Genomic DNA, 27,423 nt, shown 5'->3' on the forward strand with positions numbered 1-27,423 from the left:
TTTCTAGGAAATGGAAAAGTCCAATCTAATTCTTTTTACGAGGTAAATAAGCTCCTTTAAATTATTATCTATACTACACAAGAAAAATATTAATAAAGGAAATTAGAAACCCATCTTACAGAGTAGCACTTTGCAAAAGCCCTAAGTATGTTCAAAAATACATCCGATATTAGATTATTATATACACTTAAATTTACAAATGTAAAGAATTTCTGTAGCTAGTCACATAAGCAAGTAAATAGGTCAAGGCAACTATAGCATGACTACTTTGCAACTGCTTACCGTATGTGGCAGAAGAACTGGTTCGTTTGGTTTGCTACAGTGCTTGCTCTTTTACTAAAACTTGCTGAGCTCCTAGGCTACATTCTTAAACTGTGACACAAACCCAGTGTGTTCCCAGGATGGTGAGCCCCCTCACATCGCTGTGTGGGGCTTGGGAGCAAGGGAAACCAGCACAGACCTGTTGATGCTCACACTGTCTGCCCTGCCTTGAGAAAGCTCTTTGCCACTAACTCAAAGGTATCTTGTCTTCTGCCATCATCTCTGAATCAGCAACAGGCAAACAGGGTAAAACTTTGAGACTCTTCAAAATTTTGGCAATTATATAAATTCAAATTATATAATAAGCATATATAAATGTATATGAGCACATATACACACAATCATTTCAATACTTAGTAAAGACATATATAATATTCAAGAGCTTCTATGATTTAATATTCTAGCAAGAAACTTGCTCAATATAATCTTATCTACAACATCCATATAATGTGCACCATTTGTGATTATGCATCATTTGAAGCATTCTGATTAAAATCAGAAACAAGTCAAGCATGCCTGCTATCAGTATTTCTAGTTAACATTACAGAAAATAAGGAAATAATAATAATGGAATGTGTAAAGACTGAGAAGAAGCAAATGGTCTTATTTAAGGTGATAAGATTGTTGAAATATATATCTAAGACAATTATCAGGGGGAAAATAGATGCACAATTATTTACATATTAGCCATGAGGTCAGTATATAGAAATCACATCTAATTAAGTATCCAAGGAAAAACAGCAAAAGTATTTAAAAACGAAAGATAATGTCTTCAACATTAGCAACAATAGAGGTTACATCATAAATAACTCAGTATATATAGATCATTACAGGGAAAACTAGAAGTATTGAAATTCACAAAACTTTTAAATGAATTAAAACTTACATCATGGTCTTAGATAAAAAGGGGTGTTGATAAAAAAGGACCAAATCTTCTGAAATTAATATTCAAATTAACTGAATATTTACCAAAAAGTCATATTTTTCAATGGATATTTTCATATGATTGTAAGAAAATATTAAAAAAAAATATGCTCAAGCAACCATGAAGAAGTGTGAAAATTTGGGAGTTTTCTTATGAAGTATTAACACCGATTATAGAAATATAACGATTTCAGCACAGGGTTTGAAAGCCTTTTCATCAATAGACGAAAGAACAGAACATGAATGAACCCCTATATAAGATGATGATGTTATGGAGATGATACTTTAAATCAAATGGTCAAGAATGGATCACCCAATAATTTTTTTCTAGCATACCTGGATATACACACAAAAAGGAAGTAAACACTTAACTCATGCTACATACAAAGATAGATTCTAAATATTATAAATTATTTCAGTTCTAGGATTTTTTAGGTCAAAATATGACAGATAAAACTGTAAATTATTTAGAAGAATAAAACAAGACTACATGATACAAGGGTTTCTTGGAGCCCACAAAATCATTAAAAAATGGAAGCAGGAGCTTTCAGTTTTCAGTGTTTCATGTAAGGTGCTTAGAAATCGCCTCTTAGTCCTAACAACTAGTAGAAAGCTGAAAAAACTTAAAAATCAAAAAAACTCTTCCTGGATTTCTAAGAAAAGGGAAGACACAGGGCAAGTTGCTGCCCCAAGATTGGAGTGTCAGGCAAATACAGGGAAGTCCTGGCTTACCTGAGCAGAGAGCTGCTAGCAGAAGCCACGGCAGGAACCAGTGTCAAAGGAGGAAGTGCAGAACTGTAACTGAAGAATCACTGGAGACCCAGTGTGGACAACTCTGGGAGTTAAAAAATCTTGGGGGATCTACTCCTACGGGCCCCCTACAATATTGCGAGATTTGCCCCCAGAATCTCCATCAGCTTTCCACAGCCAAAACTGGAGAAAAATCCTCTTTGGCTTCTGGCAGTGGGAACGGGAATGAAACAATTTTGAAATAAACCAGAGCACTCTGTTCTTCTTAATAAGGTCTGCCCTCAGGAGAAGCTAGTTAACCAGAGCCTGATTGACCTGGTGAAGGAAGATGAGCCAACTCCAGCCCACTCTAATCATCCTGTCCTGCTTAAAGGGAAAGAAAAAAACTGAGAAACACTTATAAAGTTCACAGTCCAGAGGCCCTAAAACACTAAGCTCTAATCATATGACTGTAGAATGCTTACCCTCTCCACACCTCACCAGTCTATTTCTTTTCCTTAATTGATCTAACAGATAACAGCTTGTTCAAAATAAAGCAACAATGTATTCAATGATACATATACACACACCTGGGATGGTTAAATAAAACTGAAGTGAGTGATGGTACATGCTGCAAGGCACAGGGGGAAGCAATTAGCATTATATTTTAATTATAATGTACTCATCCTACCTGTCAAATAGTATGGTGTTATTGGAAAGTGGACTGAAATTAATTGTAAATGTATATTGCAAACTCTAGGGTGACCACTAAGGAAAGTAAAAGTATAACTGGTATGGTTAAGGAAGCGAAAAGAAATATAATGAAATATTAAAAAAAATGAAATATAAAGTGTTCAAGTGGGACTTCCCTGGTGGTCCAGTGCCTAAAACTCCAAGTTCCCAATGCAGGGGGCCGGGCTTCAATCTCTGTTATGAGAACTAGAGTGCACACGCCCTAATGAAGATCAAAGATCCCACATGCTACAACTAAGATAAGACACAGTCAAATACACAAACATTTTCAAATGTAATATCAGGTAATATCACCAGAGGCAGAAAGTGAGTGAATGACAAAAATAGAAGTAAAGAACAAAGCCAATGACAGCAGCAAGCATATTAGATATTAATAATACACGTCAATCATAATTTTGAACATTTATGGTCTAAATGCCTCAATTGTAGAGTGCATCAAAATATATGACCCAATTGCATGTTGCCTACAAGAAACCCATCTTACATATAAAAACACAGAGATAAAAATTGAAGGTACAGAGAAAAATACACCATTTTAACCCTAACCAAAAGAAAGTTAGAGTAGCTATATTAATTTCAGAAAGAGCAGACTTAAAAGTAGGAAAGTCATCAGAGATAATAAAGTGCATTCCATAATGATAAAGAAGTTAATTCTCCAAGAAGACATACAGTTCTTAATGTGTATATTAACAACAGAGCATCAAACCATGTGAAGCAAAAACAGAATTGCAGAGAAAAGCAGATGAACATACTCTCATAGTTGGAGACTTCAACACCCTTCTATCAGAACTGGAGCAATCCAGCAGGCAGAAAATCAATAAAGACATAGTTGAACTCTATACCACTATTAATCAACGGATATAAATTACATCTAGAGACTATTATCCAGCAATCTCAAAAAACAGGTTATTCTCAAGCTCATGCGTGGTACTCACCAAAACAGACCACATTCTAAAACCTAAAACTCACCTTAACACATTTCAAAGAATAGAGATTATACTTTGTCTGCTCTCCCCCACACACAATGGAATTAAGTTAAATAAAAAACAGAAAGATAACTGCAAAAGCTCAGAGAACGCTGAGATTAGAAGAAACACTTCTAAATAACACGAGTCAAAGAAGAAATTGCAAGAAAAATTATTTGAACCAAATGAAATTGAAAACAAACATAACATCAAAATTTGTGAGATATAGCAAAAGTAGTTGCTAAAGAGATATTTATGGCATTGAATGTATATATAGTAAGTTAATGTATATACAGCATATATAGTATATATATTGAATGTGTGTATATGTGTGTATATATATAAGCCTAGATTCCTTCTAGGCCCTGTCAGCTAGGGAATATATATGAATGTATACTCATTTGTGTATATTATATACCTATATATGTATGTATGTATATATACATATACATGTGCATATACATACATATATGTATATATTTATACACATATATACACACATATATATATTTCTGTACATAACCATCAACCTCTGCTAAAGTAATTTCTACACAAGTGTTACTTATCACTAGGAAACATAAACTTGGACAGATTTCCTAAAACCACAACTCGAGTTATAAGGCCTTTTTAAATTTAAAGACAAGTACACAGATAGATCACTTCAGCCTCTCCAAACTGATCAGTATCAAAAACACTTTTACCCAATATATTTGACAACACTGGGCACCTTGTTAGCAATTTATACAAAAGTCAAATGACTTTGTCTTTTTCACTGAAACCACCTGAAGATATGCAGTGAATGAAGCAATAATTCTTCCCTGATCAATGTAATTACAAAGATAGGAACTACTGGCATTCCTTTACTCATAAATATAGCAAACAACTTGTTAAGGAAAAAAACAAAACAAAACAAAACACTATTTCTGGCTTATGTTGGAGAAAGATACTCTAACATAATTCTAGCTTATCAATTTTTATTTTTAGCTAACATAATAACTACACAAATTTTATATAAAGAAAAATAATAAGCATTGTACTTCATGTTAATAACTATTTTGGTGGATGAAGTGATGAAGTCTATCTATATTTAATTTTGAATCAGTTTCTGAAATGTGTTGAACATCTACCTATGAAAAATAAGGATAATACTCCTGATTTTATTGGCTTAGAAAATGAATGTGTACAAAGTTTTTTTAATGTCTAAATTCAGGCACTAATTAAATAAAAAATGTCATTGTTAAAAGATATACAGAGAATATTTAGAAAGTTCAAAGACAGATTTAACTTTATTAAAAAAAAAACATTGGTATACTATGTCACCAATTATTATTTAGTCCCACCTCTCTGCCTAGTATATTTTTGAAAGATTGGAGGTTGTAGCTAGTCATTAATTTGACTGCTGGTCACCACAGTCTTTGACACCTTCAATTTATAATCTTACATGCTGAAATAATAGACATTACCTGGAAGCACATACTATAAAGAACTAATGAATATACAGCATCTTTGAACTGGTGAGTCCATGCTTAAGCAGATCTCATGTTTTCTTAACAACAAGCAAAATCAAACTAATATAGCATATACACTATTCCATATAAATTTGTATACTCAGTTATTCAGGGGGCTAAAAAATAAAATTTACTTGGTAGTAGCAATGCCCTTGTGTTCTAAACCAAGTCAATGGTACATATGTAATAACTTAACAAATGTATACATGTATGAACAGGAATCTTAAATACTGGTAGGAAATTGTGATTATGAAGCATATCTATTTATTCTCTCTTTAAATGGTTACTGTGTGGTAGCTATGAAAGATAAGATCATTAAAACAGTAATTAGAAGCTGTTCGGTATACGCATATCATCTGTTTAAGTCAGGAAGAGTATCACATGCTGTGTAGAGCAAGACATAGGTATAATTTGTTTAGCCTTTCCCTCAAACAGCCTGCCGGCACCTACCACATGCAGGCTTTAGTTTAGATGCGCTAATTGTCTGATCTGTTACATTGAAATTCATGGTCTTATTTGAAGAGATGATGGTAAATCATTATTTAAAGGCTATCAAAGTGATGGTAATTGTGTAAAATAATCATTAGAGCCCATGTTTTGACAAGCATATCCTTTTCATCATTATTAACATCTATTTACTTCCTTGGGTTTATTTTTCTTTGTTAGTAGATATGTTAATTTTATTCAAGGTGGAAACTAAATCCTCAGTCCGAGGTTTTTCCAAAATTCAAATTTAGTACTATTGAAGTGTCTTTGCAGCTTCACTGTGATAAATTTGCAGAATGTGAGCAGAATATTAAAGTAGGTCTTTTAAAGTCTGTGGCTCTTAATTTTAAATTGGGATCAGTTGTCCTAGTTTTAAAAAGTTGATGGTATGATTTTATTCTACACAGGCAATGGTTTAAGAGGCAAAATAATTTCTAATATAACATATTAGCAGCACTAACAATAAGATATATAAGAAAAGTAACCAAGTTATCAAAATCAATAACCTACAAGAAATTGTGTGTGTAGACTGCAAAAGAAATAACTATTGTAATTTTTGTCATCAGGGTACTGTATTTATGAAGAACTTAATTTTTATTTAAAAAAATTAACAACAGCTCCAGCAAAGTCCTACAAGGTCTGTGCTTGCTCAGCTTCAATATCAAAGAAATAGCCTTAAGTCAGTAACATAGATATCAGTAGTTTTCTGGATAGGGGACTTACATTAGTCTGAAGCAAGATCCTGGAGCAACACGGAACCTTGTAGGGCTCCTTCCAGCAAAACTTGTTGACAGTTTTCACTCCCGGGGGAATGGGAGATTTCCAATTATAGGGAGAATTGACACCAGGTAGGCTTCTTGTTTACAAGGGAAACCAGCAGAGGGGCACGCCTCTCACCACCCACTGTGGTAAGCTATCATTAGCTGAGGCCTGGGGCAAGTAGATAGGAGGGTCCGTCAAGGGAGTAGGCTGTAGGTGAAGCAGGCTCTGGTCTGGCAGGGGATGTATAGAGAGCAAGAACAGTCATCTTGAGTGGCTGTTGTGTTGTTCGATCGCTGTCATGCCTAACTCCTTGCGATGCTATGGACTGCAGCACGCCAGTCTCCTCTATCCTCCACTGTCTCCCAGAGTTTGCTTGAATTCATGTCCATTGAGTCAGTGATGCTATCTAACTATCTCATCCTCTGCCACCTTCTGTGGCCTGACCATACACCTATTGTGTCAGACAGGTTTGCAAATAAACCAGCGATAAAGCCTACACATTAACCAACACTGTATATACTTTAAAATGATATAGAAATGGGAAAACACATTATTAACAGAATTCTTAAGCAAACATATGGGAGAGGAAAAATAACAATCTAAAGCCTAGTGTGATCAATTTCACATTCCTATCTAATATTTAATATTCACTAGAGTAGAAGCATGGAGGTTCAAGGAAAAGGAAAATAATGAAGGGACTTGGAGGGACTTTTGTAAGAAGCCTCATGATAAAAATTTCCAGGTGACTTAAAGTGAACTAAATTAAGATGCACCATTTCATCCTCCAAAACACTTGACCATGTCATGCAGTTTGTGTTTCCATAAATGCTCCCATTCACATGCTAGAGCTGATGTAAACAGTATATACAGAGAAATCCACTTACTGTATGTCCTAAGGAGAGTTCAGACCAAATTTCTTTCAGGCTAAGGAGTTGATTTTAATTCTTTGATAATATTTACCTCTGAAGAAATTATGTTATTGGTAAAAATTCAAGCAATCAGTAGTCAGAGGCAAAGGTACTGCATCACTTGTTTATAAGCATAGAGGTAATATCTATAAAAGAATCAGTTTTCTCATTAGCAGAGTAGGGACAGTCAGAGTAATTTTCTCATCAACTGTGGTGAGGCCCAAATGGAAACTTAGTGTGTAAAAGTGTTTGACAAACTTTGTTATCAATATTGATATTTTCTTTCATATATTTAATAACACAAACTTGAAACCTTGGAGTTAAGCTATATCAAAAGTGATCTCCATTTCAAAGAGGCCAAGAATAAGTCACCCAGGGTTTCCAGAGATGAATTTCACGTCAGTATAATGGTGGGAAAGTGTGTTAGTTGCTCAGTCATGTCCAACTCTTTGTGACCAGTGACCGTAGCCTGCCAGGCACCTCTGTCCATGGAATTCTCCAGGCAAGAATACAGATGTGGGTAGCCATTGCCTTCTTCAGCGGATCTTCCTGACTCAGGGATTGAACCTCGGTCTCCTGCATTGCTGGCAGATTCTTTAACATCTGAGCCACCAGGTCTATCCTAAAAAACAGCTTGGCTTCTCTGTCTGTGGGATTTCCCAGGCGAGAATGCTGGAGTGGGTTGCCATTTCCTGGTGGGGGATAGCATTAAATCAGTCAGTGTCATTATTAAGGAGGAAAGGGTTAGGGCTATTTTTATTCTAGCTCTCAAAATATTCCTAAAGATAAGTACTTTTTCACCAAAAATATAAAGCTCCTAAATGTGCAACAAAAGCGAGGGCTGTCAACAGAGTAGCAATTCTGACATTTGGTTTTAGTTTCTACCATTTCTACATTATATACCACGCCCCTTAACCCCCTGCCAAAGCAGGAGTCCATAGTCAGCTAGCAGCATATTTCCTATGCACAGCCTCTCTCTGTTAATAATTCCCTGTCTCCAGCTAAATCAAGGTCCTTGTATGCTGCTCATATGTAACGGAATACTTTTTATAAATACCAATCATGTATTGAAATAATTTAAACTACAATATCTTATTTTGATCAAATTTGTTCAGACCTTATGCTTTTCATTACCAGAAAAAATCAGTTATTTTTCCCCCCTGATGAAGTTTGGAATTTGTCTTTTACTCTTAACCAAAAATCAATAATAATAATAAAAAAGATGTTTCGATAATCTGCCAGAAGAGTCTTCTGCTAGCAAGTAATAACTTAATTTCTGTATAGCTCAGGGGGGTTGCAAAGGGAGTGTGAGAAGTTCATTATTATCCAGCAGTAAAAAAGGGAGCAAGCGAAGAAGAAAGCAACGTCGTTCCTACTGGGATTTCCCTTGGACTACATGATTTGCATGAAGGGCACCACATCAAACACAGTGGGTGCCCTTTCTCAAATATTAATGTGAAGCTTGTTTTAAGTTCTCTCTTGACTTTGCGCCACCTTGTATCAAAGGAACTTAAAAGTAGGACTTGGGGGTGGGGGAGAACTTTTCCAACTGTTTTAACACTTAGTGGAATTCTTTCTGCATTTGATCAGTGTGCATCAAATTCATAATAATTTGACATACATGCACATTTTTCTAGATGCCTATTTTCATGGTGATCAGGCTTTTTATGTTTTGTTTCTGTGCAGATTGTTTAAATATTCTAAACGGAAAGGACTTAAGAGATTGATAAGTAAATGGCACACAGAAGCAATAAATGCAGACACTGATAGTTACTTGAATTTATTGTGGAGGGAGGACCGCTAGGCACTCTTATTTTAAATGAAAATTCTCAGCTATCTGAGTAGATGCTTTTAATCTCCTTCCTTCTGGCATGATTAAAACAAATCAGATTTGGGAACTAGTATGGAGATGAGTCTGCCTGGGTGCAGATGTGCATAAAATAGGGTATGGGTCATGGAATGAGATTGTTAAATTGATCCACTGTGAGTAAATCTAGATTTGTCTCTGTCTATGTGGGTCAAATAGCAATTTGATCTTGCTATTGCTTGTTAAATAATTTAGTGCTGCAGCAGGAGAGTTCACATTCAGACATGTTTTTGGTTAATAATTTTGAGAATTAAAATTTGAAATATTAATAGCTTGATTTCAATGTAAGCATATTTCTTAAAATACAAGATTGATATGAGATTCAAATTTGGAAAATACCACTTAAAATTTTAAATTGAAGTATGAGATTTGTTAAAGAATACCATTATTTTAAAAACATGACTTTACTGATTATTATCAATCAGTATATCGCTTGTATGTTCTTAATTGCTCTCTAGCACATTATCTGTCCTATTTTTTTCTGGTTTTTTCACCTTCCTCCAAAGTTAGATAAGCTGAAAAAAATCATCAGTACCATAAAAAGGCTTACTTCTTTAATATGCACCATATTGCTAGAACAAATAAAATACAAATGGTAAACAAAGCTGGTTTCAGTTTTCATTAGTAATAATCAATAAACATAGCCTACACATTCTGGGGATTCTGAAGGTGACCTCTAGGAATAAAGATTTTCACTTCATTCATTACTCTAGAGTACTTAGTAGAGACTATTTTATGGTGTGAACTGAATGCTTGTTCTCCCCTCCCTAATTCATATGTTGAAAGCCTATTCCTACCCTCGTGTGATGGTATTAGGAGGGAGGGTCTTTGGGAGGTGACTAGGATCAGATGAGATCATGGGGGTGAATGAGATCAGAGCCCTTGTAAGTCACAAAAGAGCTTGCTTTCTCCCTCTGCTCTTTGCCTTGTGAGCGGTATCATTAAACAGGCTGCAAGAGGGGCTTCATCAGAACTCAACCACGCTGCACCTTAATCTTGGACTTTCAGCCTCCACAACCGTGAGGAATAAATTTCCGTCGTTTGTGAGACATCCAACCTTAAGTATTTCTGTTATGTGCTGTGTGCTCAGATGCTCAGTCACTTCTGACTCTTTGAGACCCCATGGACTATAGACGGTCAGACTCTTCTGTCCATGGGATTTCCCAGGCGAGGATACCTGTGTGGGGTGCCATTTCCTCCTCCAGGGGATCTTCTTGACCCAGAGATCAAACCAGAATCTGTTACATTTCCTGCACTGGCTGGCAGATTCTTTACCACTAGCACCACCTGGGAAGTTAGTTCTTCTGTAACAGCAGTCCAAACAGACTAAGATGTCTTATTTGAAGTGGATGCTTTAAAAATGAAACTGTATACTATGGACCGAATTATGTTCCTCCAAAATCCAATGCTGAAGACCTAAACCCCATAGGTGAGGTTTTTGTATATTAGGCTTTGGGGAGGCAGCTAGATTTAGATGAGGATTTCATGATTGGATTAGTGCTTCTGGAAGAAGAGACACCAAAAAGCTTTTTCCCTCTCTTTAGCCTGTAAGCACACACAGAGAAGGTGGCCTTCCAGAAGCCAGAAAGATACTTCTCACCAGAAATCCAACTATGCTGGCACTCTGATCTCAGACTTCCAGCCTCTAGGACTATGAGGAAAACATTTTTGTTGTTTTAACCACCTGGCTCATGGTATTTAGTTATGGCAGCCCAAGCTGATTAATATACTGTTTGACTACATATGTACCCACAAGTGATAAAACTATATTGTTTAGTAAACTGTGTTAGGTGTTTCTGACATTTAATATTTGAGATGAGTTACATAAATAAATTATGGATTTAAAAATATTAGGCTCTTGTGAGACATAATAATGTAGTGATTCAATGAAGTGCCATATTGCTTTCTTTATAATTTACTCCTCTGTGTTTATACATGCTCAAATACATAATTCATCATACCTTCAGTGCTAGAAACAAATATGTAGACTGAAAATAATGTATGTGTTTCTGTTTCCATATTTAATATATTGATTTTTGTTAAACTATGTCATTGTAACAGGTAGTATATATATATAATGTGATAGGTAATACAGTATAGTGCAATGGGTTTTTTACCAAGCAAAGCAAGACATGTAACAATATGCTAAATTATTAAGTATAATTTAAAATCCATGAACATACTCATACTGCGGAACTTAAAAATTGCTATATTGCCCATCTCTGTAACTAGCAAAGTGCTTCTGTGCTATCTAATTCCTCAGCCTTTCCCAATACCCACCAAGAAAAACACCATGTTAGATTTTGTCTTCATTATTTTCTTTTAAAAATAAAGATATTACCACAGAAGTCATTTCATCTGAAACAATACACTGTACTTTTTTGCTTGTTTCTGAGCTTTATAAAAACATTACAATACTCGCTCTAAATATCCACAGAAAACATCCACATTCTAACCCCTGCAACATGTGACTACTTTATGTTACATGGGAAAAGAGAGTTTGCAGATACGAATAGTTGAATGATTTTGAGATGGGGAGGTCATCCTGGGTTGGCCAGTGAATCCAATGCAGTCACCAAGGGTCATCAAAATGAAAAAGCCAGGTAAAAGAGGGAGACAGAGATGTGATGGTAGCACCAGAGGTGGGAGTGATACAAAAACTGACATGGAAATGGAAGAGGAGTATGAACCAAGGGATGTAGCAGCCTGGAAGCTAGAAAGGGGAAGACAGTGTCTTCCCTCTTAGAACCTCTATAAGAAATTCAGGTCTGTTGAATGATTTTAGCCCAGTGAGAAGCATTTATATATCTTATATACTTATGATCTCCAGAATTGTAATATAATTAATTTGTGCTGTTTCAAGCCATTCGTGTTATGGTAATTTACTACAGAAGCAATAAGAAATTAAAATAGAACTTGATGATACCTGTGTTTTTCAAACAATGTTATGCATCCAAGGTATATCCATGGCTTTAGAGTTGAACAATTTCAATGTATGAATATGCTACAATCTATTCTTTCATTTTCCTGTCAATGTATATTTGTAATCTTTCCAAAAGCAAAGTTTTGGTTTTCTTTCTTTCTTTCTTTGTTTTTGCCATCAAGTATAACACTGTTAAGAATACTAAGAATGCCTTGAGAGCTTGTTTGGAAATTCTTACAGGGGAAGGCAGCTACATGTATATCTTTGACCAAAGAACAGGCTTTTCCTTTGTCAAGGAATGTCATCCTCTTTGAGCAAGCATGCATCTATAGGAAGGATACACATAGAGCTGGGAGGGAGGAAGGGAACACCTTCCTAGCCAGTCAAATCAGTCAAATAACCCTGGTAATCAATGGCATGATAGATGTCGCAGTCAGATCTGCCTCACTTCTGAGAATGGCTTTATCTGATGCCTGGTGCTAATTTTTTAAAGTGTAACTAGATTATATAGCTGGCATTAGAATTTCCAGATTTTTAGTTTCATAGTAAAACAGAAAATCGATATTTTAACTGGCTGTATCAGTTTTTCTTCTCTCATCAGCTCTCATTACTCCATAACTTCCCTGTTACATGCTATGAACTTTGTAGTGTTCTAGAAGGTGAAAAAAAAGTGAATTGGAGAAAGAGTCAAAAGGTAGTGGTAAAATTTTTTCAGAAGTGAGGAGGTTTCAGATATGATGAGCACAACAAACTACTAATCATAAAAAAGAAAAAAAAAATAATCCAGATATCCTGTAGTGAAATAATGAAGTATTAAAATCACCAAGAGATTCTGAAAGGCAGATTTTCAGATAAATGAGATGTTCTAGAAAATAATTAAACTTTAGACACATAGCAACTTTTAACAGCAAAAATGAAATCCAATAGTCGGTGGAATTATAAGTTCTAAGTTTTTAGAGAAGATAATCATCAACCTAGAATTAAATACCCAACTGTATGACCATTCATAGTTCAAAAGCTACATATAAATATTTGAGAAAACAAAAACTTGAGAGGGTGTAAAATCGATATGTATTTACTAAAGGAAATTCTAAAGATGTGCTAAAATAAAATAAAATTACTTCAAAAATGTGAATATACAAGAAGGAATGATGAGCAATTATATTGATGAATAAGAACAGAAATCTAAAGTAACACTGATTTAAGAGCCAATAATAATGAAGTTTGTAATTTAAAAACAAAATAAACCCATTGGATTGACAGGTGAGATAGGAAAACATTTATTTGGAGTTAAATCTTTCTAAGGCATAATTTTGGGAGCCGACAAGATATAATCAATAGGTTTGACTTTGTTTAATTACACGTGAATTTAAAACTTTAAATCACTAAATAATAGAGAAAATACTTTCCAAACCTATAGAGTGAAAGTGGTCTGAAATTTCAAAGATAAACCACCAGACTGTTTTCCAAAGTGGCTTCAGCAACATATGAAGTTACAATTTCTCCACATCCTAGACAATACTCATTATCATTGTCTTTTTTATGATAGTTATCCTAATGGGTATGAAGCAGTGTTTCACTGTGGTTTTGATTTGCACTTCCCTCGTGACTAAGGAAGCTGAGCATTTTTTGAGCACTATTGCATTTGTTTATTTTCTCTGAGAAATGTCTATTCCCACCTTTACCTACTTATAAACTGGACTGTCTTTTAATATTGAAATAATAATCTATTATTATACTTATTGTAAATGCTATTTATATATTTAAGATCCAAACCTTTATCAGATCCACGAATTTCAATTCTTTTTTTCTTATTTGGGGGGAGAAATGACAATATATGTCAACCCAAAAATTTTTACATAAATGTTTATAGTGGTATTATTGAGATCACTCCAAAATTGAAAACAACTAAATGTCCATCAACTATGAATGGATAAATAAAAGTGTTCTAACCACCCAATGAAATACATTTCAACAATAAAAAGGGGTAAAGTACTGATACATGGTATAACATGCGTAAAACTTTAAAACATTATACAAAGACAGACAAATCACGTTATATGATGACATAATAACATTTACATGGAATGTCCACAATCACATATTATATGATGACATAATTACATTTCCATGGAATGTCCAGAATATACAAATTTATAGAACATAAAGTATATTAGTAGTTGCAGAGACATGAAGTTGAATGTTGGGAGCCTTGGGCAGTGATGCCTAAAGGGTATGATACTTTCATCTGTAGTGATGAAAATATTCTAAAATTGATCATGGCAATAGTTGCACAGTTATTTGAATACTCCAAATACCTTCAAATTATACACTTTAAATGGGTGAATTGTATCATATGTAAATTATATCTCAATAGAGCTGCTAGCAAAAAAAAAAAATTAAGAAAGCAGATGAATATGAGGATAAAATATCAGGATAAGAAGAGATACAATGTATTATAAAAGGATATGTTCATTCAAATAAATCATATTTTACAACAGGTATAAATTATACATTATAAAAATATAGCATTGAAATATTGGTTAAATATTTGCTATAGAGAAGCTTCCCTAGCGGTTCAGATGGTAAAGAATCTGCCTGCAGTGCAAGGACCCAGGTTCTATACCTAGGTTGGCAAGAGTCCCTAGAGAAGGGAATGATAACCCACTCCAGTATTCTTGCCTGGAGAATTCCATGGAGAGAGGAGCCTGGCTGGCTACAGTCCATTAGGTCCCAAAGAGTTGGACATGACAGAGTGACTAACACTTGCACTTTTTTTCATTTACTATAAAGCTATAATCCAATTAGTAAGATTGCATCTAAGCTGAAAGCACTGCAATTAAGTAAAGAAAAGGATATATCAAGGAAAAAAAGAGGAATGAAAATAAATGTATTTGTATCTTTATCAATATCTGCTACTGCTGCTGCTAAGTCACTTCAGTTGTGTCCGACTCTGTGTGACCCCATAGACGGCAGCCCACCAGGCTCCCCCGTCCCTGGGATTCTCCAGGCAAGAACACTGGAGTGGGTTGCCATTTCCTTCTCCAATGCATGAAAGTGAAAAATGAAAGTGAAGTCGTTCAGTCGTGTACGACTCTTAGCAACCCCATGGCCTGCAGCCTACCAGGCTCCTCCGTCCATGGGATTTTCCAGGCAAGAGTACCAGAGTGGGGTGCCATATCAGATCAGTTCAATTCAGTTGTTCTTTTGTGTCCGACTCTTTGTGACCCCATGGACTGCAGAACACCAGGCTTCCCTGTCCATCACCAACTCCTGGAGCTTGCTCACAATCATGTCTATTGAGTCAGTGATGCCATCCAACTATCTCATCCTCTCTTGTTCCCCTTCTCCTCCATCTTCTTTTCAATATCAGATAAAATATATCAAATAAAGGTGGTAACTAATAATAAAACAGTTCATAAGGAAAATATAACAATCTAACTTGTTTGCTACAAAAAGCAAATATATTCATATATAAATACTATAAATTATATTTATTTATACACACAGAATCCCTTATACATGGTGATGCTATGCGTATAAATACAGTCTTCCAATTGTGTTAAGAATTGGAGGATCCCATGGACAGAGGAGACTGGTGGAGTAAAATCCATGGGGTCACAAAGAGTCAGACACCACTGAGCACCTGATCATGTGAATAATATAGAATCTATCCACAAAAATAGAAAATTAAAGAAAGGTAAGTATCATTCAAAATTAGCCATGAAAGATAACGGAATCAGTAAAAACACAAATAAAAATATTAGAAATGAAAAAAAAAATTAGATTATTATATCAGTAACGACTGATATAAATAATGTAAAAAATTATATTTTTATTAAATGGACAATATCCTAAAATAATATTGTTACTGAGTCCAAGCTTGTATTGCTCCCTGTGACATACATAATAATGCATATGTAAATAAAACATTCATAATAAATGCATAGAGGTGGTGTCAGGGCAAGGAATAGCAATTTTATTGAGAAGGCAGCAGACCTAGCAGATGGCAGTTGTTTAGTCACTAAGTCATGTCTGACTCTTTGTGACCCCATGGTCTGTAGTGTGCCAGGTTCTTCTGTCAATAAGATTTCACAGGCAAGAATCCTGGAATGGGTTGCCATTTCCTTCGCCTGGTAGGGATATCCCAACCCAGGGATAGAAACTTTGTCTCCTGCTTGGCAGGCAGATTCTATACCACTGAGCCATTAGGGAAGCCAGAAGTTGACAGACCAGTGTCCCAAAGAACCATCTTACCCAAGCTAGGATTCAGGCTTCTTTTACTCTAAAATGGGAAGGGGTGTGGATGGCCTTTGCAAATTTCGTATTGACAGCTAGCCCCATAGGGGTGGGAGGGTGAGAGCAGGAGGGGTGGGAGTATCAACACAGGTCTAGTCAAGATGTTCTAGTAAACGCCCAAGACAAATGTTATTTTCTGTCCTACAAGTTGTTATCTCTATATGAATTAGAAGTGCTATACCTTTAAAGGTTCAGTCTAGAAGCAGAGCCTTTAGAATGTATATCTCAGGCTATAGGCAACATACCTTTACAAGCTGCAGATCCAGCATCAATAAGCACAGACAACAAAGCACAAGATTTAGAGCTAAAGTAATAGATATGGAGTCATGTTTGTTCTCTGTCATAATATAATTTAAGAAAATAAAGATAGTTAATAGATGAATAGATCACAAAAACAATACATCTATTTAATAATAGAAATCCCAAGCTATTTCACATTTGCACAAAAATATTTAAAATCAAATAACTTACAACCAATTTTACAAAGTTTATAAAATCATGATACTAAAATCAGACAAGGACATAGAAAATTATATTACAAGTAAATCAAAACTGTAAGTACAAATGTTTGAAATAAAAATTTAGCAAATTAAAGATAGGAATATATTAAAAACATAATAGTGACACACTATGACAAATTTAGGTTTATCTTTGGGTAGCAGAAATAATTCAAAACTAAGACATTATCCAATGTAATTCAGCATAATGACAGACTTATGTCTTTATAGAAGAAAAATGATAGGATAATTACAACATATTAAAAAAAACTCAATAAAATATAATGCCACTTCCTGATCTTAAAGTCTCTTGTAAATAAAAATACAAGAGAATATTGAAAACATTTTCTTTCACATCAGAAATAAAAACAGCATGCCCACTAATATTTCTTCAACTCATTACTTTCTAAAGTCCCCAGATATTGCAATCGGAACATAAAATGAATGAATAGAATTATAAATACTGGAAATAAATGTTATAATATAGAAATAATATGGTTTTCTAAGAAATACTGCAAATCAATTTTAAAATTATGAGAAATATTAAAATTTATCAATATGATAATAAAATATTGGTATATTAATATAATTAAATTTACAAATACCAACAAAGATATGAACAATGCAGTTTCATAAAGATTAATATCATTTTGAGCAATATAAAATATGAGTTTCTACTGTTAAGTATAACAATCTGTATGCAAGTCTTTTTTTAATATTATGAATGAAAAGTATTAAAGAGATACAATAAATAGGAAAGCAAATAATGAATTATTTATGGAGATTTAGTAAGAAGAAAAATAATAATATAGGAGAAAGGGGAAATTTCTAGAGCTACATCCTTGAATAATAAAGATAAAGAAGGGTAGAAAACACAGGTCCAGAGATTAACCTTGCGTGAGACCAGAGATATTCCATCTATAGTAACCAAGTAAAAGTTGGTTTAGGGTAGCATGCAGCTAGATGACAGATGAGGTCTTAGGTACAATGTTTTAGTTGTTTAAGTAAAAGAGGAAGCAAAATCCAAGATAAAGCTATGAGAAAAGTTTGAGAAAAAGTATGAAATAATCATACAAAGCAATGGGAGAATGAATGGGATATAAACATATAGTGTAACTAAGAGACAGTTAGTAACTATAGAAATAAGAGACTGACATGTCTTTCAGCATGTCTTTCCCTTTTTCCTTGAACACATCCTGAGTCATGGTTTTAGGCAGAGAGTCATCAAGAGGTTGGATTGAGCCAGGATGGGATATTGCCAAGGGTGTATGGAGAGAGGAGAGAAGCAACAGCTAGCTGACAACTTAAAAGTGATGGACCATGACAAGAGATGTATGATACAGGTGGAGGTCGACAGACAGGCAGCATTAGGATGGTGTGGTGGCATGAGTTTTAGGGAGATGAGAGCATTACTGATTCAGAAGCATGGCAATGAGGAACAAAGGAGGGTACCACCCAGCCTCTCGGCTAGTGGAATGGGAGGTGAGAAAGTAAAAACATCCACTGCTTAAGAGGGTGGGAGGTGGTCAGTGTGCTCAGCCTGATGGTAAAGGAATGATCAGAGCAAATAAAACATATTTAGAGAACTTAGAAAAATGACTATTTCCAAAAGTACAGGGTGACTCAGACGGTAAAGAATCTTCCATCCCTGGGTCAGGAAGATACCCTGAAAAAGGGACTGGCTACCCACTCCAGTATTCTTGCCTAGAGAACTCCATGGACAGAGGAGCCTGGTGAGCTACAGTCCACGGGGTTGCAGAGTCTGACATGACTGAGCAACTAACAACCAAAGTACAGGAGGAGTATTTCAGAAGTTGTACAAGGGTACAAAATTGATTAGAACTGAGGATATAAAGGCTTAAAGGAATGGGATTCCAGGAGACGGCTGTGTTCAAAGTCCTGCGTGCCTTGCGTGTTGAGTATAAAAATAAATAAGAGCTAGTTGGCTTCTGTTGCCTTAAAACTTAGGTGCATGCTTTTGGGAAAAAAAAAAAAAATCTGTAATCCAAGGATCATTGTTACTTCCCTTGCCAATCAGCCTTGAATTTTAAAAGTTGGTTTTAAGTACATATTTTATCCAGAATTTTAGACATTCTTTATTGGGAGAGTTTCTTAGAACAATCTCAAGAATCCTAATTATGTATTCATTTCAAAATGATCCAACACTTCTGGATGCTTTATTTCTGCCAGACAATTTGTTATTTGCTCCGTCTGATTTTCATGAACCAAACCACCACCTGTGGGCTAAGGTATTACCCAACCAGTATTGGATTGTTTCTGATTGAGTTTGCCCACTCACCTATCCTATAACAAAAAGGTAGATTCTGTTACCAGTGTTCTGAAAATATACAGTAACAATAGCATCTCTTAGTTGTAAATGTTGGGGGTTTTTTGTGTGTTTTGTTGTTGTTGTTTTGTTTGATAAGCCAGGAATGAAACAAAGATCATGAAATCTGAGAGAATAACCTAGGAGACAGGGAGGCTTAATATCACTTTTTGAAAAATGATTTGGTCAGAAAGCATTCTGATAAAATTTTAGTGTTTCTTGTGGCATGTGCCCTGCAGACATAAGAAAAGCTTCGGCCTTAGTGTGTGTATGCACGGAGGTGTGTATCAGTGTGTGCAAGATATATATATTCGTTTAGAATTTTCTCCAGAAAGGATGTTCCTCATTTATCAGGATAAAAACAACAGCTTACTCTTAGGAGTTTGATCCAAGAGTTAAGTGTCACTTTTTATTAGGGGGGAAAAAAGTCAGTATTATTTCAAACCTCATGCTGAGAGGTAAATTGTCCTTGTTGGCTTACTTCATCCTCTACCAAAAAACCAAAGAAAGCAACAACAGAAAACCCACTTATAATTGTAGAAGCCTGCACCTATGGCTATCTTATTTACCATATCTAAGGTGTCTCTACAAGTCTCTCTTCTAGAATTTCTAAGAAAATTGGGTTTTAATATAGCTTATTTAGCCAGAAAGTGGTTACATGAAGGCACTTAACTTTTCTTTCCTAGACATACAACAAATAAACCTTAATTTCCTGTCATCTAGATTTATATATTTTCAGGGAAAAAAAATTAATGAGGAAGAATGCCCATTAAACTGTTAGTAGTCATTACCTCTGGAAAAATAGATGATCAAAGAAGAGTGGAACCCTCATATTGGTTTTATACTCTTTGAAAAATTAGACTTAAGCATGCATTTTAATATCACAAACTGAAAGCCTCAAGTTTTAAAAATTCACAAGTGTTCCATGTTAGAAGCAGATTATGATACTTGAAGACAAAAACATAAAAATAAATGTGGAGAAAATCACACTTGAACTCACCTGAATCATTTAGTGAAATAAATGTATGAAAATGAAAGGCTAGTCAACAATCTTACTGCCCCCAGGGAAACCAGGAAATTGATGTCAGTTCCCTTCTGGGCCTTTAATCAGAAGTGATCCCAGCAGATAACCAAAGAACCCATGGTGTTAATCTAAAATGATTACCAAAAAAAGAAGTTCACTTTTTGATCTCCATTCACCTTGGAGTGCAGAGCCAGGACCAATACTCATCTGAAGTTAATACAGTGATTAAATGCTCTTTCTTTGTATTCCCTATTGTATTTGTCTTTCTGTTATGTTATTTAGAACTAGGTTGAAACAAAGATAAACAGAGCAATGGCATTCCTGTAATGACCTATAATAAGCCATCTATCTTCAATCTACATGTTTCCCGCATTTTAACTAACCTTAACATAAAATCACCTTCTTTATAGACTTTATGTGCTCTTACACATAAACCACTACACTATGGGGTAATGGACCTCATAGCCATTTGGAAAAGAAATTTGATTTGCAATAGCAGAAGTTTCACATATAAAGCAATGGATGCTTTTAGTTTAGAAAAAAAAGCAATGACAGGTGGTGGACAATCTGAAATGATTCAATTCAGCCAATTTTTTTAAAATCTGTTTTTTATGTGGAACATCAAAATGCTTTTGCTTTGACTCATCGTGGCTGCTACAATAGTTTGTTTTAAAATTTCTGAAGTAAATGTCATTATAATGATAGAGGCCATGTCTTAAACGTGAAAGTCATCTAATATTTGTAATGTTTTGATTTTAGTCATATCTGGGAAATTATAAACACTAATTGACAAAATTCACATACTCCCTGTGTTCAAATATCTTTAATAAGTTATCTTTCATTATTATGCAACTATATATTTTTAAAAGCTTGAGTATTATAATGTTGACTCAATTTCTGTATAATTGAATATTTTCCAATTTCTAGTAATCTAATAAAATCACATAGAAGAGAACAGCAAGCAAAACATATCTAAATAAATAAATAAATTTTAAATAAGTAAATAAATTTTAAATAATTTTTAAAAAGTAAATTTTAGAAATACATTTTATGAACACATTTTATGAATATATTTGCCTCAATGTTTGATAGAATAATAAAATTTAAGTTGTTTTGATTGTTCAATCTTTGTTTCTTAGTATTTTAGAAAAGTGCTCTGTGATTAGTAAGAAATGAAAAATTAATTGGGACAGTAAGGCAAAAAAATGTGCCAATAAAATAAAAAACAGTAAATAATATAACTTGGATATATGTTTATTAAACATATGGCAAAGAGGATCACACATGAAAATAAACATGTACTGATTTTCTTTTCTAATTTATACATTTCCCAAAATCTCTTTAAAATTGATTTAGGAAAATAGTAACTCTGATTAAATGTAAATGTATAAAAATAAATGAAATCAGTTATTTCTTTTCCTAGAATACTTTTTCCAGAATTACATGGTATTAATTGTACATGTTCCTTCACATTTTATAAAATCCTTGTATGTAATTATATAAAATTCTGAATTTCTATCCATTAAGTAATTCACCTATGCATATCGTGAAGAATGACCCTGGTTTCATCAGAAAACCTAGAATCTTATCTACTCACTTAGCTCCTGTCAGATTTATCATTTTCTTTCTTTGGCAGCTATTGATTGAAATGTCCTGCTAATATCTTCCTGGTTCTTGTGAAGGAGTTTTTTGGATTTTCTTGAACTACATTCATTTAAACCACCTAGTAGTATGTCTCCCTTAACTCATATTTTAGATATATATCTCTCTGTCTATCATCTAGATTTATTTACAGATACTGCTCTGATGCAGATATTGGGTTTTCCAATCATATCCTTCTTTCCATAATTTGGAAGACATATATAGAATAGCATGAGGTAGCTGCAATTTTTCTGCTTTTCCTAACTCAGTTGGTGAGTATTATCATGGATGCCACTCACTTTTTGTAGAAGCTATAGCAGAATTTTTAAATAGGATTATGAAAGAATACACAGGGCACCCATTTTGATGGAGTGAATCATTAGCTTAGTCTACATGTTAGCTCCATATTTCCTGACTCGGTGTGGTCAGACTAGAAGCTCATGATGAGACAGATCTGTGGAGTCTTTATATATATACATACATACATACATACATACATACTAGGTCCTCAGTATTGATCCTGCTCCATAATCCACCTAAAGATTCAATAAATATCAGTCACCTAAATTAAATCCCTTTCTGTCATCTGCAACTTTATCACAATAATATACCTTTCTACCCAGTTAGGACTCATAAAATGAACAGGAAGGACTAAATAACTCCAACAGACTGGTTCCAAATAGGAAAAGGAGTACATCAAGGCTGTATATTGTAACCCTGCTTATTTAACTTATATGCAGAGCACATCAAGAGAAACGCTGGGCTGGAAGAAGCACAAGCTGGAATCAAGATTGCTGGGAGGAATATCAATAACCTCAGATATGCAGATGACACCACCCTTATGGCAGAAAGTGAAGAACTAAAAAGCCTCTTGATGAAAGTGAAAGAGGAGAGTGAAAAAGTTGGCTTAAAGCTCAACATTAAAAAAACTAAGATCATGGCATCTGGTCCCATCACTTCATGGGAAATAGATGGGGAGACAGTGGAAACAGTGTCAGATTTTATTTTGGGGGACTCCAAAATCACTGCAGATGGTGACTGCAGCCATGAAATTAAAAGACACTTACTCCTTGGAAGGAAAGTTATGACCAACCTAGACAGCATATTAAAAAGCAGAGACATTACTTTGTCAACAAAGGTCCGTCTAGTCAAGGCTATGGTTTTTCCAGTGGTCATGTATGGATGTGAGAGTTGGACTATAAAGAAAGCTGAGTGCCAAAGAATTGATGCTTTTGAACTGTGGTGTTGGAGGAGACTCTTGAGAATCCCTTGGATTGCAAGGAGATCCAACCAGTCCATCCTAAAGGAGATCTGTCCTGGGTGTTCATTGGAAGGACTGATGCTGAAGCTGAAACTCCAATACTTTGGCCACCTCATGCGAGGAGCTGACTCATTGGAAAAGACCCTGATGCTGGGAGGGATTGAGGGCAGGAGGAGAGGGGAACGACAGAGGATGAGATGGCTGGATGGCATCACCGACTCGATGGACATGAGTTTGAGTCAACTCCGGGAGTTGGTGATGGACAGGGAGGCCTGGCATGCTGCGATTCATGGGGTCGCAAAGAGTCGGACACGCCTGAGCGACTGAACTGAACTGACTGACTCTTGAGTGTGTTGGAAATGAATGCATACCTTGCTGAGTGTGGAAATCATTACCATTTCTGTATTTCCCTGAATTACTCTACATGAAGACCTTGTTGTTGTTTAGTCACTAAGTTGGGTCCAACTCTTTGTGACCCCATGAACTGTAACCCGCCAGGCTCCTCTGTCCATGGGGATTCTTCAGGCAAGAATACTCTAGTGGGTAGTCATGCCTCCTCCATGGGATCTTCCCAATCCAGGGATTGGAACCAGGTCTTCTGCATTGCAGGCAGATTCTTCACCATCTGACCACCAGGGAAGCCCATGAATACTGGAGTGGGTAGCCTATCCCTTCTGCAGGGGAACTTCCTGACCCAGGAATCAGTCTGGAGTCTCCTTCAGTGAAGGTGGATTCTTTACCAGCCGAGCTACCCAGGAAGCCCCAAACACACACATACATGACTGAGAACACAAGAGTGCGTAGGCTGTTCAAACAGGCTATTGCAATTTGGGAGTTCATTAAATGTTCTTCAGGTTTGTGAGCTACTCTTGTGAGTCCTCATTTTGGTAAGGACAAATCTTAATAAATGCGTTGATATGTTCAATAAATAACAGTTGAGCACTAAATACTTGCCAGGGTGCTATCCCATGGCCTGTCAGGGAGTCACTGAGTTATTCTAATGACAAAAATAGTGTGATTAAATCTGTGCTTTAAAAAGACCTCTGGATCCAGTGTGGAGAACTGATTGAAACTAACAAATGCTGCAGATGAGAAGATCGGTTAAGAAGGTTATTGAAGCAACCCAGTATAGGAATGATTGGGACCTGAATTAAGACAGTGGTCAGGGCAAAGATGTGAAATAGATGGATTTCCTCAGTAATACAGAAGTGGGAGCAGTAGGACTTTAAGGGTGATTAGATGCATGGTTGAAGTAAAGAGGTTGAAGAAGAAAAGAAAACCAAGTATTCAATCTAAGTTAATTCCTAAGCTACTGATTGTGTGAGGGGTATCATATACTGTGTTAAGAAACAGGGATAGAAATAAATTTGGGGTCATTTTTAGAGTTAGATAATTGTGCCACTGATTTTTTTAAAATATTTGTCATAAAAACTTCAAATATGTTTGAAACCTGATAGAGCAGTACCACAGTACTATGTATTCTCATAAAAAGAATAGTACAATTTACTGACATAGACTTATCATGCAATTTCAGCAAGATGTGTCACATTTTTTCTATTTATCTCTTTTTGTTTTTCATCTTGACCCTCTTTTAAAGCAAGTGGCAAGTATATCTTTTTTAGGTCATACTTTAGTAAACAGTATGCATTTCTAAAACTAAGGGCATTTATATTTATATAACCACAATATCATTTTTGTACTTAGTAAAATTGACAATAGTTCTTTAATTCATCTACTGTGCAGAGCACTATGACATATATATGGTTAACTGTATGGTTAAATCTTTATTGAAGTAGATTAAAATAAAAATGCACAAATCTGAATTGTACAGTTTAGTGATTTATCTTAAACTCATCTCTATAACCACCACCTAGATCAAGAAATAACACACTGTTATCACATTAGATCTCCATTCTTGCCTCTGTAAATCAGTCCTTGCTCTGTTTTACTTACATATGACCATAATTTTGATTTTTAAAACTACTATTATTTTATATAAATCAAATAAGATGTTAGGCATTATTTTATAACTGACTTCATTCATCCAGTCTAATGTTTATATTATTCCCTATTGTTTGTGTGTAGTTACAGTTTATTCATTTTTATTACTGCATGTTATCCAATTATGTAATGCACAATTATTTATTTATCCAACATACTGATGATAGTCATTTGTTTCTAACAGAGATAATAATACTTCTATGAATATTATTGTTGATGTATTTTATTGTACATACAAATGCATTTCCCTTCTCTATGTACTTAGGAGTACACATATGGTCACAGAAATATATTTAAGCTTAGTTTGAAACTTAAAAGTTTTCTAAAATAGTTGTAACAGTTTTTCACTCCTATCTGTAATTTGTGAGAGTCCCATTTGCTCCACTTCCTTTGAAATATTTGGACTTGTTTGCATTTGTTTTTACCCATTATGATTGTTGCTTAATGCTGTTTAATTGTGGCTTAATTTTAATTTTCTCAGGCATGATTAAAAATTCACTTCTCTGCCTAGATGCATTGGTTGGGTTGCTTAAATAAAGTTCCTATCTAAATCTCTTGATAATTTATAATTGGTTTGCCATTTTCTTATTGATGAAAGTTCACTTTTATGTCTATAAGCTCTTTCTCAGTTACATGTGTTGCTATTTTTTTTCCCCTTTTCACTCAAAGATTATAAAAAATATAATGCTATATTATCATTTAGAAAGTTTTGTTTAGTTTTCTTTTCACAGTTATACCCATGAACTAGAAGGCATTAATATTAGGATAGAGTTTGAAGCAGATATCAAGATTCTTATTTTTTATATGATCAGACAACAAACTCAACAGCATTTATTCAATGACTATCCTTTTACCAGTAATTATTTTTACTACTAATCTTTACATAATATTAATACCTATGAAAGTCTGAGCATGTCTATTTTATCTACAGATTGGGTTTCAGTTCCTAGAATGATGAGTGATATATTTAAATGCTCTGAGCTCATTATTTTTTCCTATGAAAACCAACCTTAATCTTAATGATAAAAGACATAAAATTTTTATAATGCACTTCCTTCCCCCAGTGTCACAAATACCCTAGCTATATTTACCACAATTTTCTGCTAAAACTCTTAACTACAGATTTGGAGGTCAGGTAAGATATACATATGTCTAGATGCTAAGGAGTCCATAGGGTCAAAAATGGAGAATAAAATATTCTGACCAAGAGGAACATGGTTTCTATATATTGTGGCTTGTTCATTTTCTTTTTGGTATAGATGGACTCATAAGATACTACAGAAGAATCTTAGAGTTAATAAAGACAAAGGATACAGTTCAACAGTTGAAAGAAATACAGTTAAGCAATGGAAATAATGAGACTTCCAGATGTACTTTCTTTGGATACACTTCATCTTTTCTCTTGTTACTTATTTATTTCCTTTCTTATTTAAATTGCCTTAATCTTTTTGATACTACTTATCATACTCATTTATTAAAACTATTATACATAAAGATGAAAAAAACAAATGCACAAAATTCAGAGTTGAGGTAGCACATAATAACAGAACTTGACTGATGTTGCTTATTGAATATTATCGGACTTTACTACTATAATTCCTATTCTGTTTTTAACATACAAAAGTACCAAGATTTACATCTTTTGTCTTGCAAACATTGATTGCACACTTGTTTGATACCATAATGGTTTTCTGACATTTTAAATTTATAGATATAACATCCACATTTTGGGCAATCAAATACAGCACTGATACTGATTTTTGGAAATGTATGGAATTGTATGTTTGAATGTCAAGGGATGCTCTTGTAGGCAAATGTGAATATGAACATTATTTCCTTCTTCCTGGCTTTGTGTATAGAGATGTTCAAATCATGCTCCAGTTGCTTTAGGTGCTATGTTGACATAACTTCTAAGGCAGACAGGTCTGAGTTATAGTCATGTTAAGGGCAATCCAACAAAGGTTTCAGGGAAGGGGAGATTGGACATTTATTGAATAGCTGTATGTGCCAGATATCAGATGTTTTCACACACAGTCTCTCCTACCATCAATCATTACACCCTATTTGTTCTTCCTACTAAATATATCTTGATCTACCCTTTTTTCTTCATAACTGGCTTTGAATGATTTCAGGTACAAACCATCACTCCTTCTTGGGATACTCCTATTATTTTCTAACTACTCTTTCTGCCAAAAAGCTTTATTTCAAGACTCCACTATTAGTAATTC

The 27,423-nt window shown here is 34.7% G+C and overlaps 1 long non-coding RNA gene across 3 annotated transcripts in view; it reads right to left on the minus strand.

Moving 5' to 3' along the window:
* Positions 1–7,466: 7,466 nt before the first annotated feature.
* Positions 7,467–27,423, minus strand: part of LOC133047993 (uncharacterized) — a 138,639-nt gene continuing 118,682 nt past the window's right edge. For all 3 annotated transcript variants that reach the window (XR_009690934.1, XR_009690936.1, XR_009690935.1), the window contains one exon: positions 7,467–8,048. This is a non-coding gene — a long non-coding RNA (uncharacterized LOC133047993). The remainder of the gene's footprint in view (positions 8,049–27,423) is intronic.

Source organism: Dama dama, chromosome 28 (assembly GCF_033118175.1).
Source record: "Dama dama isolate Ldn47 chromosome 28, ASM3311817v1, whole genome shotgun sequence".
Lineage (NCBI taxonomy): Eukaryota > Metazoa > Chordata > Mammalia > Artiodactyla > Cervidae > Dama > Dama dama.